The following is a 14,379-nucleotide window of genomic DNA, read 5'->3' as shown; positions in this document are numbered from 1 at the left end:
AAATTCATTCTATGAGGCCACCATCACCCTGATACCAAAACCAGACAAAAATAATTAAAAAAAGAAAATTATAAATAGGTCAATACCTTTGATGAATATAGATGCAAAAATCCTCAACAAAATATTAGCAAACTGGGTCTAACAATATGTAAAACGGATCACACACCGTGATCAAGTTGTATTCATTCCAGTGTTGCAAGGATGGTTCAACATATGCAAAATCAATCAATGTGATACACCAGATTAACAAAAGAAAGGACAAAAACCACGTGATCATCTCAACAGATGCTGCAAAAGCATCTGACAAAATTCAACATCCATTCATGATAAAAACTCTCACCAAAGCAGGTATACAGGGAAGATATCTCAACATAATGAAAGCCATTTATGACAAAACCATCACCAACATAATACTCAATGGTGGAAAGCTGAAAGCCTTCCTGCTAAAATCTAGAACAAGACAAGGATGGCCACTCTCACCACTTCTATTCAACATAGTAGTGGAAGTCCTAGCCACAGCAATCAGACAGGAAAAGGAAAGAAAATGTATCCAAATTGGAAGGGAAGAGGTAAAACTGTCATTACATGGAGATGACGTGATACTCTATATAGAAAACCCTAAAGACTCCCCACAAAAACTATTAGAACCAATAAATGAATTCAGCAAGGTGGAAGATACAAGATTAATATACAGAATTTGTTGCATTTCTTACACTAACAATGAAATATCAGAAAGAGAAAGTTAAAAATTCCATTTAAAATCACATCCAAAAAAAAAAATCACATCAAAAAAATACCTAGGAATAAACTTATCAAAGGAGGTGAAAGATGTTATGTGCTGAAAACTAAAAAACAATGATGAAGAAAATTGAAGATGATTCAAAGAAATGGAATGGTATCCCATGCTCACGGGTTGGAAGAATTACTTTTGTTAAAATGGCCATACTACCCCAAGCAGTCTACAGATTTAATGCAATCCCTATCAAAATACCCATGATATTTTTCACAAAACTAGAACAAATAATCCTTAAATTCATATAGAACCACAAAAGACCCTGAATTGTCAAAGCAATCCTGAGGAAAAAGAACAAAGCTGGAGGCATGAACCTTCCAGACTTCAGACAATATTACAAAGCAAAAGAAATGAAAACAGTGTGGTATTGGCACAAAGAGACATATAGATCAGAGGAACAGAATAGAGAATCCAGAAATAAATCCACACACCTACAACCAATTAATCTAAGACAAAGGAGCAAGAAATTACAATGGAGAAAAGATAGTCTCTTCAATAAGTGGTACTGGGAAAGCTGGACAGCTATGTGAAAAATCAATGAAATTAGAACACTCCCTCACATCATATTAAACAAGTACAGTCAAAATGGTTTAAAGAACTATGTATGTCATGACATGGTCAACTTTTACAAGATAACACAGGAAAACATTCTCAAACATAAATCACAGCAATTATTTTTTTTAGATCAGTATCCCAAGGCAAAAGTAATAAAAGGAAAAATAAACAAATGGGACCTAATTAAACTTCAAAGCTTTTGCACAGCAAAGGAAAACATCAACAAAATGAAAGACAACCTACAGAATGGGAGAAAATATTTGCAAACCCTACAACAAATAAGGGGTTAATATCCAAAATATACAAACAGGTCATAGTACACTATACAAAAAACAGCAACCCAATCAAAAAATGGGCACAAGACCTAAATAGACATTTCTCCAAAAAAGACATACAGCTGGCCAACAAACACATGAAAAGGTGCTCAACATCACTAAATATAAGAGAAACAAAATCAAATCACAATGAGGTATCACCTCAAACTGGTCAGAATGGCTATCATCACAAAGTTCACAAATAATGATTGCTGGAGAGGGTGTGGAGAAAAGGGAACACCTGTATATGGTTGGTGGGAATGGAAATTGGTGCAGCCACTATGGAAAACAGTATGGATGTTCCCTAAAAAACTAAACATTGAGCTACTATATGATCCAGCAATCCGACTCCTGGGTATATAGATCCGGAAAAACAAAAACTCTAATTTGAAAAGATACATGCACTCCAATGTTCATAACATCACTTTGTACAATAGCCAAGACATGAAAACATGTATGTATATGCAATGGAATAATACTCAGCCATTAAAAAGAATGAAATATTGCCATCTGCAGCAACATGGAGGGACTGAGAGAATATTATACTTAGTGAAGTAAGTCAGAGAAAGACAAATACCAAATGATATCACATGTGGAATCTAAAAATAATACAAATGAATCTAAATACAAAACAGAAAGAGACTCGCAGACATAGAAAACAAACTTATGGTTACCAAAGGGGTGAGGGAGGGACAAATCAGGAGTATGGAATTAACAGATACAAGCTTCTATACATAAAACAGATTAGTAACAAGGATTTACTTTATAGCACAGGCATATACAATATCTTGTAATAATCTATAGTGGCATATACTCTGAAAAACAAAAAACTGAGTCACTCTGCTGTATAGTTGAAGCAAACACAATATTGTAGATCAACCATACCTCAAAAACAAAACAAAACAAAACAAGAGTGGAGTCTCTACCTCCCAGTATTTCCCACATCCCTCTGGCTCTCCCGAAAGAAAGCCCTGCTGCCTTTCAAAGCTAAATGTTCTGGGGGCTTATCTTCCTGGTGTGCCAGCCCAATGTAGGGCTCAGAATGCTCACCCCTTGGGGAGAATCTTTGTAATTGTATTATTCTCCTGTTTCTAGGTCACGCACCCAGGGATATGGTTCTTGACTCTAGCGAGACTCCAACCCTCCTACCTGTCTCACTGTGGATCCTTTAGTTGTAGAAGATCTTTTCTGGTAGCTTCTGGTCTTCCTCATCAATACTTGCTCTGTATACAATTGTAATATTGGTGTGTCCAGGAGAAGAGGAGAGCTCACGGTTTTCCTACTCCATCACCTTGGAGCATTCCCCTGTGGTATTCTTGGCTACAGCAGCCCTAGCTGACTAAAATAGATTTTCCTGGTTAATGAAGGTGGGTTGAGTATAATCACCTGAGCTTTAAAGAACAGATGCCAAATAGTTACGACTGAAAGAAGTAAGAGATTGAAAACAGGAGGGGGACTCAATTTGCTAATGCTGGCTTTCTAGATGGAGATACTCAGAAGTGAGTCATTAAAGGAAACATATTCTGCCAACAACATGAATCAGCCCGAAAGCAGTTCTTCCATAGGCTCCAGTTCAAAATTTTCCTTTGGACACTGAGGGTGAAGGAAGGAAGGAATGAACTGGCAACTGTGCACTGTGGAAATACACACAATTTACATATTTCTCATAATAGTAGGGGATTTTGTATTCCTCAACCAGGCAAAGTAGAGCCTGTGTACACTGGAGTCACAGCTCATGAGCAGAAAGGGGCTGACACTTGGGAAGCACGCAGCAGTGATTACAGTCATGTCCACAAGGAACCAGCTAGGATGATCAAAAACAGACAAAAGAAGTTGAAAGATGGAGGAAAGGGTATAAAAGTAGACAACAGTGCTCACCAGGAGAAGAATGGTTTTGGCAGCTCTGGACTCAAGGGGGGGGACCTGGGGGAGGCGTTGGTCCTACAAATGTGTTGGACCTGCTGCTTACGCCTGTACAGGATGAAGACCACGGAGCCACTGGCCCAGAGCGTGAGCCCCAAACAGAAAACATCAGGGAATAATAGCAATGCTCCATACATTGCCTGTCTGGTTTCATCATGATGAACAGCAGAACAGTATCCAAAATCCTTTCTGCTTGTGATGTTTTTGTGCTCTATTTGCCAGTTATATCGATAGGAAAAACAACATTTACCAGCATTTGGAGCATCCAACACAGGAAAATAGAGGGAACAATGTACTTGGGAGCTTTTACTTTAAGCTCTGCCCACCTGGAGTTCCTGGGACTGATCGTGATGGCCTGAAAGACACTCAAGAGGCAGATGCTACCAGTGGACACTCCCTCCCCACTCCGTGAAGAAAGAAAAGAAGTTTGCATCCAAAATCACTGGGGAAATGTTTCCTCCCAAAGACTGCCATTGTCTGGGGGACCCCTTTACAGAGGAGGACCAAGAAGTTGGCTACAATCAGGTGCTTAAGAATCAAATCTGTAGGAGGCTTCCCTGGTGGCGCAGTGGTTGAGATCTGCCTGCCAATGCAGGGGACACGGGTTCGTGCCCTGGTCTGGGAGGATCCCACATGCCGCGGAGCAACTGGGCCCGTGAGCCACAACTACTGAGCCTGCGCGTCTGGAGCTTGTGCTCCGCAACAAGAGAGGCCGCGATAGTGAGAGGCCCGCGCACCACGATGAAGAGTGGCCCCCACTTGCCGCAACTAGAGAAAGCCCTCGCACAGAAACGAAGACCCAACACAGCCATAAATAAATAAAAATAAAAAATCCACCTGCCAATGCAGGGACATGGGTTCAAGCCCTGGTCCGGGAAGATCCCACATGCCGTGGAGCAACTAAGCCCGTGCGCCACAACTACTGAGCCCGCGTGCCACAAATACTGAGCCTGCTCTCTAGAGCCCATGAGCCACAACTTCTGAAGCCCCACGCCTAGAGCCCCTGCTCTGCAACAAGAGAAGCCACCGCAATGAGAAGCCCGCACACCGCAACGAAGAGTAGCCCCCGCTCGCCGCCACTAGAGAAAGCCCGCGCGCAGCAACAAAGACCCAACGCAGCCAAAAATAAATAAATAAATAAATTTTAAAAAAATAAATAAAAAGAATCAAATCTGTGGACCTTAACCTGTAGCCAGTGAAGGAAAGGATGATATAATGGCAAAGAAGTGAGAAATTCCCCAGGATTCCAACCACAGTCTGTATTAAGAAGATCACGTCCATTGTCAAGTTGCTGCTGGCCATCCTCTTAGTTCACAGTCACTGATAACTTGTCTTGTGAGTTAGAATGTCCTGCATGGGAATATCAGGTGTGGGCTACATGAATCACGTCAGCTGAAATTCAATATTCTCCACTTAACATTTGTTCCCACTTGGAAACATTTACTTCATGTTTTTCTGTTACTAGCAGCTTTTAAAGGGTTGACTGTATGACATTGAAAGAGCACTTATATGTGAAATTAATCACTGAAGGCACTACATGTGATCACTTCTTCATTCTTCACAAATCTATGAGGCAGGCACTTATGGAACTTTAACTATACAGAGGAGGGTAGTGTACACATAGAGAGGTTAAGGATTTGTCAAAATCTCCTGTGTAGGGCAGAGTGAGAACTTGAAATCCACTGGACCGGTAAAGACAGTGCATTGAGCCACCAGCTCTGCCAAAAAGCTGTGTTCATATAATAATCCAGATCTATATTTAGTTTTGTTTCCACAGCTCGTTCTTTGATTTTAGACTGGTACTATTTTATAACTTTCATTATAATAAGATTCCATTTTTGTAAAGTTTTACTCTGTAGGGCACTGTGTATTATGAATGAAGCTTTAGATATCTTAATACATGTACATGCCCTGCTGGCAGTAGAATATTGCAGAACCTGCCCCATGACAAGGTAATGTCATGAAGATGAGAATGGCTCAATATTAGGACGGAAAAAGGAAGACTCTTGCTTTTATGTCAGAAAAGCAAGTATAACAGCGTATGTTACAGAAACTGTTTAATCATCACATGTAATTCCATAAACTTTGAGACATAAAACATTCATGCATGATGAAATAGTGTAAAAGGAAAAACTAAATCATTGTTATTTTCAGATGATACACTTGTCTATTTGTTAATGCTAGACTTAATTGAAAATTTGCAATGAATAAAGATTTGAGAATGATATTAACATACCAGAGATATATGCAAATTAGCACCCGCAAGGCATGTATTCTTGTGCGCTTTATAAATTAAAATACTAGATATTTGGATTGATATTAAAATACTTTTTTAATGGGCAGAAACAATATGATATATGACTGACAACTGCTGCCTGAAACTCATGATTATCATGTGAACGTTCCTTAACGGTTCATTTCCTAACTTAAAGAGTGAAGACACTTGACCATAATCAATAGACTCTGTATGTTTTCAGTGAAGACACAATTACTGTCTCCATTAACATCCAGAGTTAGAGAAAACCTTTCCATTCAAGCCATTTCCATTTGAATACACTTTCTGCACAGGATTACGTGATTTTTTGCACATTCATCATACTCTTTACTGCAAACTTGGAGTTATTATTGGTGCACCTCTAGTCATCCTGAAGGATGACTATGATTATGATTCTATAAGGTAGACGGAAGAGCAAACTGATTTTACATCTACATTTTTAAGCGCCTTAAAAAACCAGGTTTTGTTATCACTTGGACTAAGGCACAACAATCACTGCCAGTGAGGATTAAACTACATTGCCCGAGGAGCCAGCAGGGGTTGGTGTAGGGTTACTTTACTAGCTCAGTTCATGCCTCAGAATTTTTCCACCTTCCTGCATGGTGTTGGCACTGAATCAGGTTACTGCACAGAAGACTGCCTTTCTGATATGATCACTTACTCAGAATCTTGATCTGCCGTTATCTTACAGGCTCTGCCGCTCAGACTGAAAAAGAACGCCCTTACCTGACTCCTTCCTCCTGCCAGGAGAGTGGGCTCCCTGTGATGGTCTTTATAGCCAGTACCTGTGTGGGAGGGAGACAGCCAGAGCCTGATATATGGGTTTGAGATTCTGTGTCCTCCCCACCCCTCCCATCAGAACTGCAATTATCATTTCACCTGCAGCAGCAATGGGAGTGTAGGCTTGGGATCTGAAAAGTTTTCTCTCTGTTGTTAATTACCAAAATCATTTACAAGTTTCTAGTTAGCCCCTTTAGGAGACAACTGGAGTATTTTTGAGAGGCATTTTCTTTTCCATGACCCCTGAAGGCAGACAGGGTCTCACAAGGAGGAGAGTAGGAAATGCTGAAATCACACACATAAGGGACTGGCATAAAGTATGTGTGTCCCTCTGGATTCCTCACTTCCCCGAGGTGTTTCTCTATCCTAAAACTAGTACTTTCCTAATCTTCAGACCACTGAACTGAACCACCAGTTAAAGTATTGGTAGAGAAATGGAATGAGACAAAATACCTGAGAAGTATATTCAAAGAGACACAAGTAAAAGGAAGAATATGATAAATCACTCATTATAGAAAATGTCTGCACAAATCAAAGCCAATAAATTGGACTCATTTGCATAAATCAATGCCAATTAATATGGAGATGTTGTAGGAAAATATACTTTACAATTACTGACCTCCATTAGTGATTAGACTTAGACGCAGAACAATATGCATAGAAAAAAATGAGAAGGTTCAAAAAGAGTGTCTCACAAATTAGCACCTAGTTCTGAAGGCTCAACAGACAGATTTTACTATTCTTGTAAATATCAGATGAACCAATGCTCAATTACTTAATTCAAGGGGATCAAATAGTTACCAGAGTGCTCTACATTAATTAATTAATTAATTAATTGTGCTACTTTTCAGTAATGAGCACTTGATGCTTTGATAACTAAGAAATATAAATTAGGAGTTGAAAGTAATCTTTCAGTTTTCCCTACAAATAAATCCACATTTGATGCACAGTCATGATGCAGTCATTGTCCATTTACAAGTCAGGAGTTGGAGCCATACTGGTGGTCAACCATGTCTGCACACAAACACGAACTCATTTAAACACTTACAGGCAGAAGCAAACACACATGTGCATTCACACTCACGTACTCATATATACTCACATACATATACATATACATAAGTCACATACTCACACAACTACAGGTGCAAACTCACAAACGTTCATGCACATGCTCAGCACATATAAACTCGCATCATATTCATAAACACACGTGACACATTCATATGAAAGCATTCACTTTCATAAAATTAACTTACACAGTCCCTGTGTATCTGTGGACGACATGTTCATATACAGAAGAATAGGTGTATCTCCAGACTTCTGGATGCAGGAAAAAGGGGTCCTTTCCATTGTTTGTAATCCTTTCAATGCTGCAACAACCAACAGACAATATTTGCTATATGCAGCCTTAAAATTGCTATGCGTATTACCTCCTTAGGTGGGTCAGAGGGTAAGAAAGGTAGAGTGCTTGGAGGCATGGCAGTGAATGGGTATGTGATAGATCAGTGTGAGAGAGAGGGCATAGAAAAGGGGGTACACAAATAAGACCACGGTGAAGAAAGCCTGGAGTGTGGGAGAGAGTACAGGGAAAGAGAAAAGGCAGAAGGATAAAGAAAAAGGAGTATGAAAAATCCCAGGGTGGTTAAAGTGCATTGCCGGTTTTGAGGGTACAATGAGGCAAAGTGTGCGGCAAAGTGAAGGGTATGAGGCACACCGGGTTCTAGGGAAACAGAGGTGCGGGATTCCGTGGGAATGAAGGAAATAAGGGTATGAGGAGTTTGGGGGCAAAAATGTTAAAGGTCAGTGGTTGGTAAAACTCCCAATAGACTTATTGTCTTTGAGGGATTAAAATGATAGTGAGGGCTTCCCTGGTGGCCCAGTGGTTGAGAGTCTGTCTGCTGATGCAGGGAACGCGGGTTTGATCCCTGGTCCAGGATCCCACATGCCGCAGAGCAGCTGGGCCCACATGCCACAGCTGCTGGGCCGGTGCTCCGGAGCCCACGAGCCACAGCTACTGAGGCTGCATGCCACGCGCCTAGAGCCCGTGCTCCGCAACAAGAGAAGCCACCGCAATGAGAAGACCGCGCACCACAACGAAGAGCAGCCCCCGCTCGCTGCAATTAGAGAAAGCCTGAGCGCAGCAACAAAGACCCAACGCAGCCAAAAAAAAAAAAAAAAAAAGACAGTGAGAGGAGGAAGGGGAATACGTGTGGGGTAGGCAGATGCTGGAAATATAGTGTGGCCCAAGGCAGAAATAGAGAATTGAAAGAGGACATGAAGCCTGGTGAAGACAATGACCAAGAGAAGAGAAAAAAAAAATGGTCACATGACAATGAGGAAGGTGGGAGAACGTTGGGCATGAGTGAGCCAAGGAGCCCAGAAGAAAGGGTCAGGGATAAGAGGGTTGTGGGTTGTGGATTTGGTTTATGAATTAGTTGAGGATGCCTGAGAGTTGGGGCTGGGGTCCTTGATGGTGTGGGTGTAGAGTACACGGGGAATGGGCTGAGATATTTGGCTTGGAAGTAGATGCAGGGTAAGAAAATAAAGGCTCAAATGATGTGGTTTGCAGGGGGGATGGAAGGTGAGGAGGGCCAGACTAGAATCACATGGGAATGGATGTCCAAAAAGTGACAGGAGGGAGGTCGAGGATGCAATATAGGAGTCTGAAAAAGTTGAGTGAAGTTGAGGAGTGAATGGAGTTTGGTGCATGGCTAAGCTCACAAGGGTGGAGACACAGAAGATGTATCTGAGGGAGGGGAAATACACGAAAGAAGAGGGGAGGAATGGAACTGGGAAAGACGGAAGTGGCAATGGGCAGATTGGAGGCCACTATTTGATTCCCCATACATTAATTCTCCAATTTATGGTCAAATCACAACAGTCATGGATAGTTTCTAATTTCAGCTCAGGGGAGCAAAAATTTTGCTTATATAAAATGCCCCCAAAACCGCTTAAATAGAACATACAATGTAGGATGGAAGCTAAATTTTGGGGTAAACAACACAATAGCATTTCACTCTTCATTTGGGAAACCACCTAAAGGATGTGACTTCCGTAGGTCATGCAAAAGAGGCTGTTTATTAGTCTCATGTAAATCAATGAAGTTAGAAAACTCCCTCACACCATATACAAAAATAAACTCAAAATGGCTTAAAGACTTAAATATAAGATAGGATACCATAAAACTCCTAGACAAGAACATAGGCAAAACATTCTCTGATGTAAATTGTAGCAATGTTTTCTTAGATCAGTCTCCCAAGGCAAAAGAAATAGAAGCAAAAATAAACAAATGGAACCTAATCAAACTTATAAGCATTTGCACAGCAAAGGAAACCATAAGAAATTGAAAAGACAATCTACGGACTGGGTGAAAATATTTGCAAATGATGCGACTGACAAGGGCTTAATTTCCAAAAGGTATAAACATCTCATACAGCTCAATATATATATAAAAAAACCAATCAAAAAATGGGCAGAAGACCTAAATAGACATTCCTCTAAAGAAGACATACAGATGGGCAACAGGCACATGAAAAGATGCACAAAATCTCTAATTATCAGAGACATGCAAATCCAAACTACAATGAGCTATCACCTGACACTGTATAGAATAGCCATTATTTTAAAATCCACAAAAAATAAATGCTGGAGAGGGTGTGGAGAAAAGGGAACCCTCCTACACTGTTGGTGGGAATGTAAATTGGTGCAGCCACTGCGGAAGACAGTATGTAGGCTCCTTAAAAAACTAAAAATAGAGTTACCATAGGATCTAGCAATCCCACTCCAGGGCATATATCTGGAGAAAACCCTAATTTGAAAAGATACATGCACCCCAGTGTTTACAGCAGCACTATTTACAACAGCCAAGACATGGAAGCAACCTAAATATCCATCAGCTGATGAATGGATAAAGAAGATGTGGTATATATACACAATGGAATACTACTCAGCCATAAAAAAGAACAAAATAATGCCATTTGCAGCAACATGGTTGGACCTAGAGGTTATCATACTAAGTGAAGTAAGTCAGACAAAGACAAATATCATATGATATCGCTTGTATGTGGAATCTAAAATATGATACAAATGAACTTATTTACAAAATAGAAACAGACTCAGACATAGAAAACAAATTTATGGTTACCAAAGGTGAAGGTGGGGGGAAGAATAAATTAGGAATTTGGGGTTATCAGATACAAACTACTATATATAAAACAGATAAAAAACAAGGTCATACTATATAGCACAGGAAACTATATTCAATATCTTGTAATAACTTATAATGAAAAAGAATATATATGTGTGTATATATATAAAACTAACTCACTTTGCTGTACACCAGAAACTAACACAACATTGTAAATCAACTATATTTCAATAAAAAATAAAATAAATAAGACGCCTAAGTTTTTGGTAAATGTTTGTGGTAATATAAAAGTAAAAAACATAGGAAGAACTTTTTTTTTTTTTTTTTTTTAAATGAACTTTTCTGCTTCCTCTTTCTTTAACCTGTATGTTCCCCCACCCCCACTTTTGGCTGGCTCTTTTTTTTTTTTTTTTTTTAATTTATTTATTTTATTTATTTATTTTTGGCTGTGCTGGGTCTTCGCTTCTCTGCAAGGGCCTTCTCCAGTTGCGGCGAGCGGGGGCCACTCTTCATCGCGGTGCGCGGGCCTCTCACTGTCGCGGCCTCTCCCGTTGCAGAGCACAGGCTCCAGACGCGCAGGCTCAGCAGTTGTGGCTCACGGGCCTAGCCGCTCCACGGCATGTGGGATCCTCCCAGACCAGGGCCCGAACCCGTGTCCCCTGCATTGGCAGGCGGATTCCCAACCACTGCGCCACCAGGGAAGCCCAAGGAAGAACTTTAATGATAAAATAGTTAAGCAATAAAATTATTCATGAGTTACATTAGCAATAAACTATCAAAAAGTAAAATTAAGAAAGTAATACCACCTAAAACTTCACTAAAAACAATAAGATACCTAAGAAATCATCTAACCAAGGAGGTAAAAGACCTGTACTTTAAAAACTATAAGCCTGATGAAACAAATTGAAGACAACACAAATAAATGGAAAGAAATACCATATTCATGGATTGGAGGCATTAGTATTATTAAATGATCATAGTCCCCAAGACAAGGTACAGGTTCAATGCAATCCCTGTCAAAATACCAATGGCATTTTTCACAGACTAGAGCAAATAATTATAAAGTTTGTATGGAAACACAGAAGACCCTGAATAGCCAAAATAATCTTGAGAAGGAAGAACAAAGCTGGAGGTGTCATGCTCCCTGATTTCAAACTATACTACAAAGCTTCAGGCATCAAAACAGTGTGGTACTGGCACAAGATCAATGGACACATAGATCAGTGGAACAGAATAGATAGAACAGAAATAAACCCATGCCTACATGGTCAACTAATCTATGACAAAGGAGGCAAGCAGATACAATAGGACAAAGACAGCCTCTTCCATAAATAAATGGTGTTGGGGAACTGGACAGCTACATGCAAATCTATCAAACTGGAATAATTTCTCACACCATATACAAAAATAAACTGGTATATACATACAATGGAATATTATTTATTTATTTAATAATTAATTTTTTAATTATTATATATTTTTTTATTTTTGGCTGCGTTGGGTCTTCGTTGCTGCGTGCGGGCTGTCTCTAGTTGCAGCGAGCAGGGGCCACTCTTTGCTGTGGTGCACGGGCTTCTCATTGCGGTGGCTTCTCTTGTTGCAGAGTACAGGCTCTAGGCGCACGGGCTTCAGTAGTTGTGGCACGTGGGCTCAGTAGTTGTGGCACATGGGCTTAGCTGCTCCGTGGCATGTGGGATCTTCCCAGACCAGGGCTCGAACCCATGTCCCCTGCATTGGCAGGCAGATTCTCAACCACTGGACCACCAGGGAAATCCTTACAATGGAATATTACTTAGGCTTAAAGGGGAGGAAATAAAGACATGTGCCACAACATGGATGAACTTTGAGGACATTATGCAAAAAGACAAATACTGTACTATTCCACTTTTATGAGATATTTATAGAAGTAAAAATCACAGCAATAAAAATCACAGCAATAAAAGTAGGGTATTGCAGAAGGAGAGATGGGGAGTTACTGTTTCAGTTTTGCAAGATGAAAAGAGTTCTGGAGATGGATAGTGGTAATTAGGTTGGACAAAAATATGAATATATTTAAACACTAAACTGTACACTTAAAAAGAGTTAAGATTGTAAAATTGTATTTTATATTTTATTTACCATAATAAAAAATTAGAAAAAAAAAGTCTTTGAGCACTGCCACAAAAGGTGAGGGTGGGGGAGAGTTTGATGAGAAAGTTGGAGTTAGTGGGGTATGACTGAGAATAGGCGTGATAAAGTGAGGTGGGAAGGAAGAGGGCACAGGGAAAGGGGGATATAAGAACAAGATTGTGGTGATTCATGGAGCATGGGGGTTGGGGGATAAAGTGCAGGAAGAGAGAGACTGTAGAGGGTTAAAATGTACACAGGGGTTGAAGAGTGCAGTGTGTTTAAAGTGCACTGTGGGACACAGGTCCTGACCCAATTGCTTTTCTTCCCTTCCTACCTGATTACACGTGTATCTTTCTTACAGCCTTGGCTGTACAGGAGTCCTTCTCCCAGCTTCCAGTTACTTTCCAGTGAGAATTTACTTTATAGCACAGGGATATAAAATAGCTAAGCAATAAAATTATTCATGAGTTACATTAGCAATAAACTATCGAAAAGTAAAATAAAGAAAGTAATACCACCTAAAGCTGCACTAAAAACAATAAAAACTGAAAACAATAAGATACCTAAGAAATCATCTAACCAAGGAGGTAAAATCCCGTGTGCGGGATCTTTGGTAGATTAGCTCCATGTGGTCTAGAATTGTGGAACAATAGCTGTAGCTAGTGACTAGGTATTACAGACCAGGTGTCCCATTCCATCTCTGTGCGGGGGAGGTGGGGGAGGCCTGGGACGTTCAGGGAAATCTCGGAATGGGACGCCTAACAAACAGACCTCTCTCTTTCCACTGAGAACAAGTAGATGTATTTTTGATGTGTTTGTGGGGGAGGTGAGCTCCACGTCCTCTTACTCCTCCATCTTGATCAAGAGGACTGAGTATTTTTTTCTTGAAGAGTCTGTTGCTTTGTCATTTTTTGTGTGTTTTCTGTCCTTTTCTTACTGAATTTTAAGAAGTTCTCTATATACACTAAATAGGAGGTCTTTCTTGGCTCTCTCTCTCTATCGCTTTTTCTATCTTGTTGTCTTTTGATGAGTAGAAGCTCTTAACTTCAATACAACATCATTTGTCATGTTCTCCTTTATAGTCAATATTTTTGTTCTGTTTAAGAAGTCTTTTCCTATTATAAGATCTCAAAAATGTTCTTTGTTTTCTTCTAAAAAATCATTTTATACCTTTAAATTTTACATCAGCAATCTATTCAGAATAATTTGTTATATGTGTTAGTAGTGACTTAAGTCTTTTTATCCATCAAGTTAACACATTCCCATTTATTCTGAAAATGTTGTGTTTGCCTTTCTTTTTATTCGCTGTCATCTATCATTGCCTCATCCAGTTTAACATCACCTCACCCTCGGAGCTGATTTTCTGTCAAGTCTCCTGGTGATTCAGGCTTTTCTTGTCTCTTTCAATCTTTACAACCCCAGTGTGCCACACAATCAAGGTTAGTCTTGGTACCAGAAATCTTCAGTGGAAATTTTTGTT

General features: G+C 40.0%; 1 pseudogene across 1 annotated transcript; it reads right to left on the bottom strand.

Moving 5' to 3' along the window:
• Positions 1-782: 782 nt before the first annotated feature.
• Positions 783-4,059, bottom strand: LOC309616551 (vomeronasal type-1 receptor 4-like; annotated as a pseudogene). Its single transcript has one exon. The product of its transcript is annotated as a vomeronasal type-1 receptor 4-like (transcript).
• Positions 4,060-14,379: the final 10,320 nt, after the last annotated feature.

This window comes from Balaenoptera borealis, assembly GCF_965194805.1.
Source record: "Balaenoptera borealis genome assembly, chromosome: 19".
Lineage (NCBI taxonomy): Eukaryota > Metazoa > Chordata > Mammalia > Artiodactyla > Balaenopteridae > Balaenoptera > Balaenoptera borealis.
The sequence above is the reverse complement of the archived record's forward strand: the minus strand, read 5'-3'. Positions and strand labels throughout refer to the sequence as shown.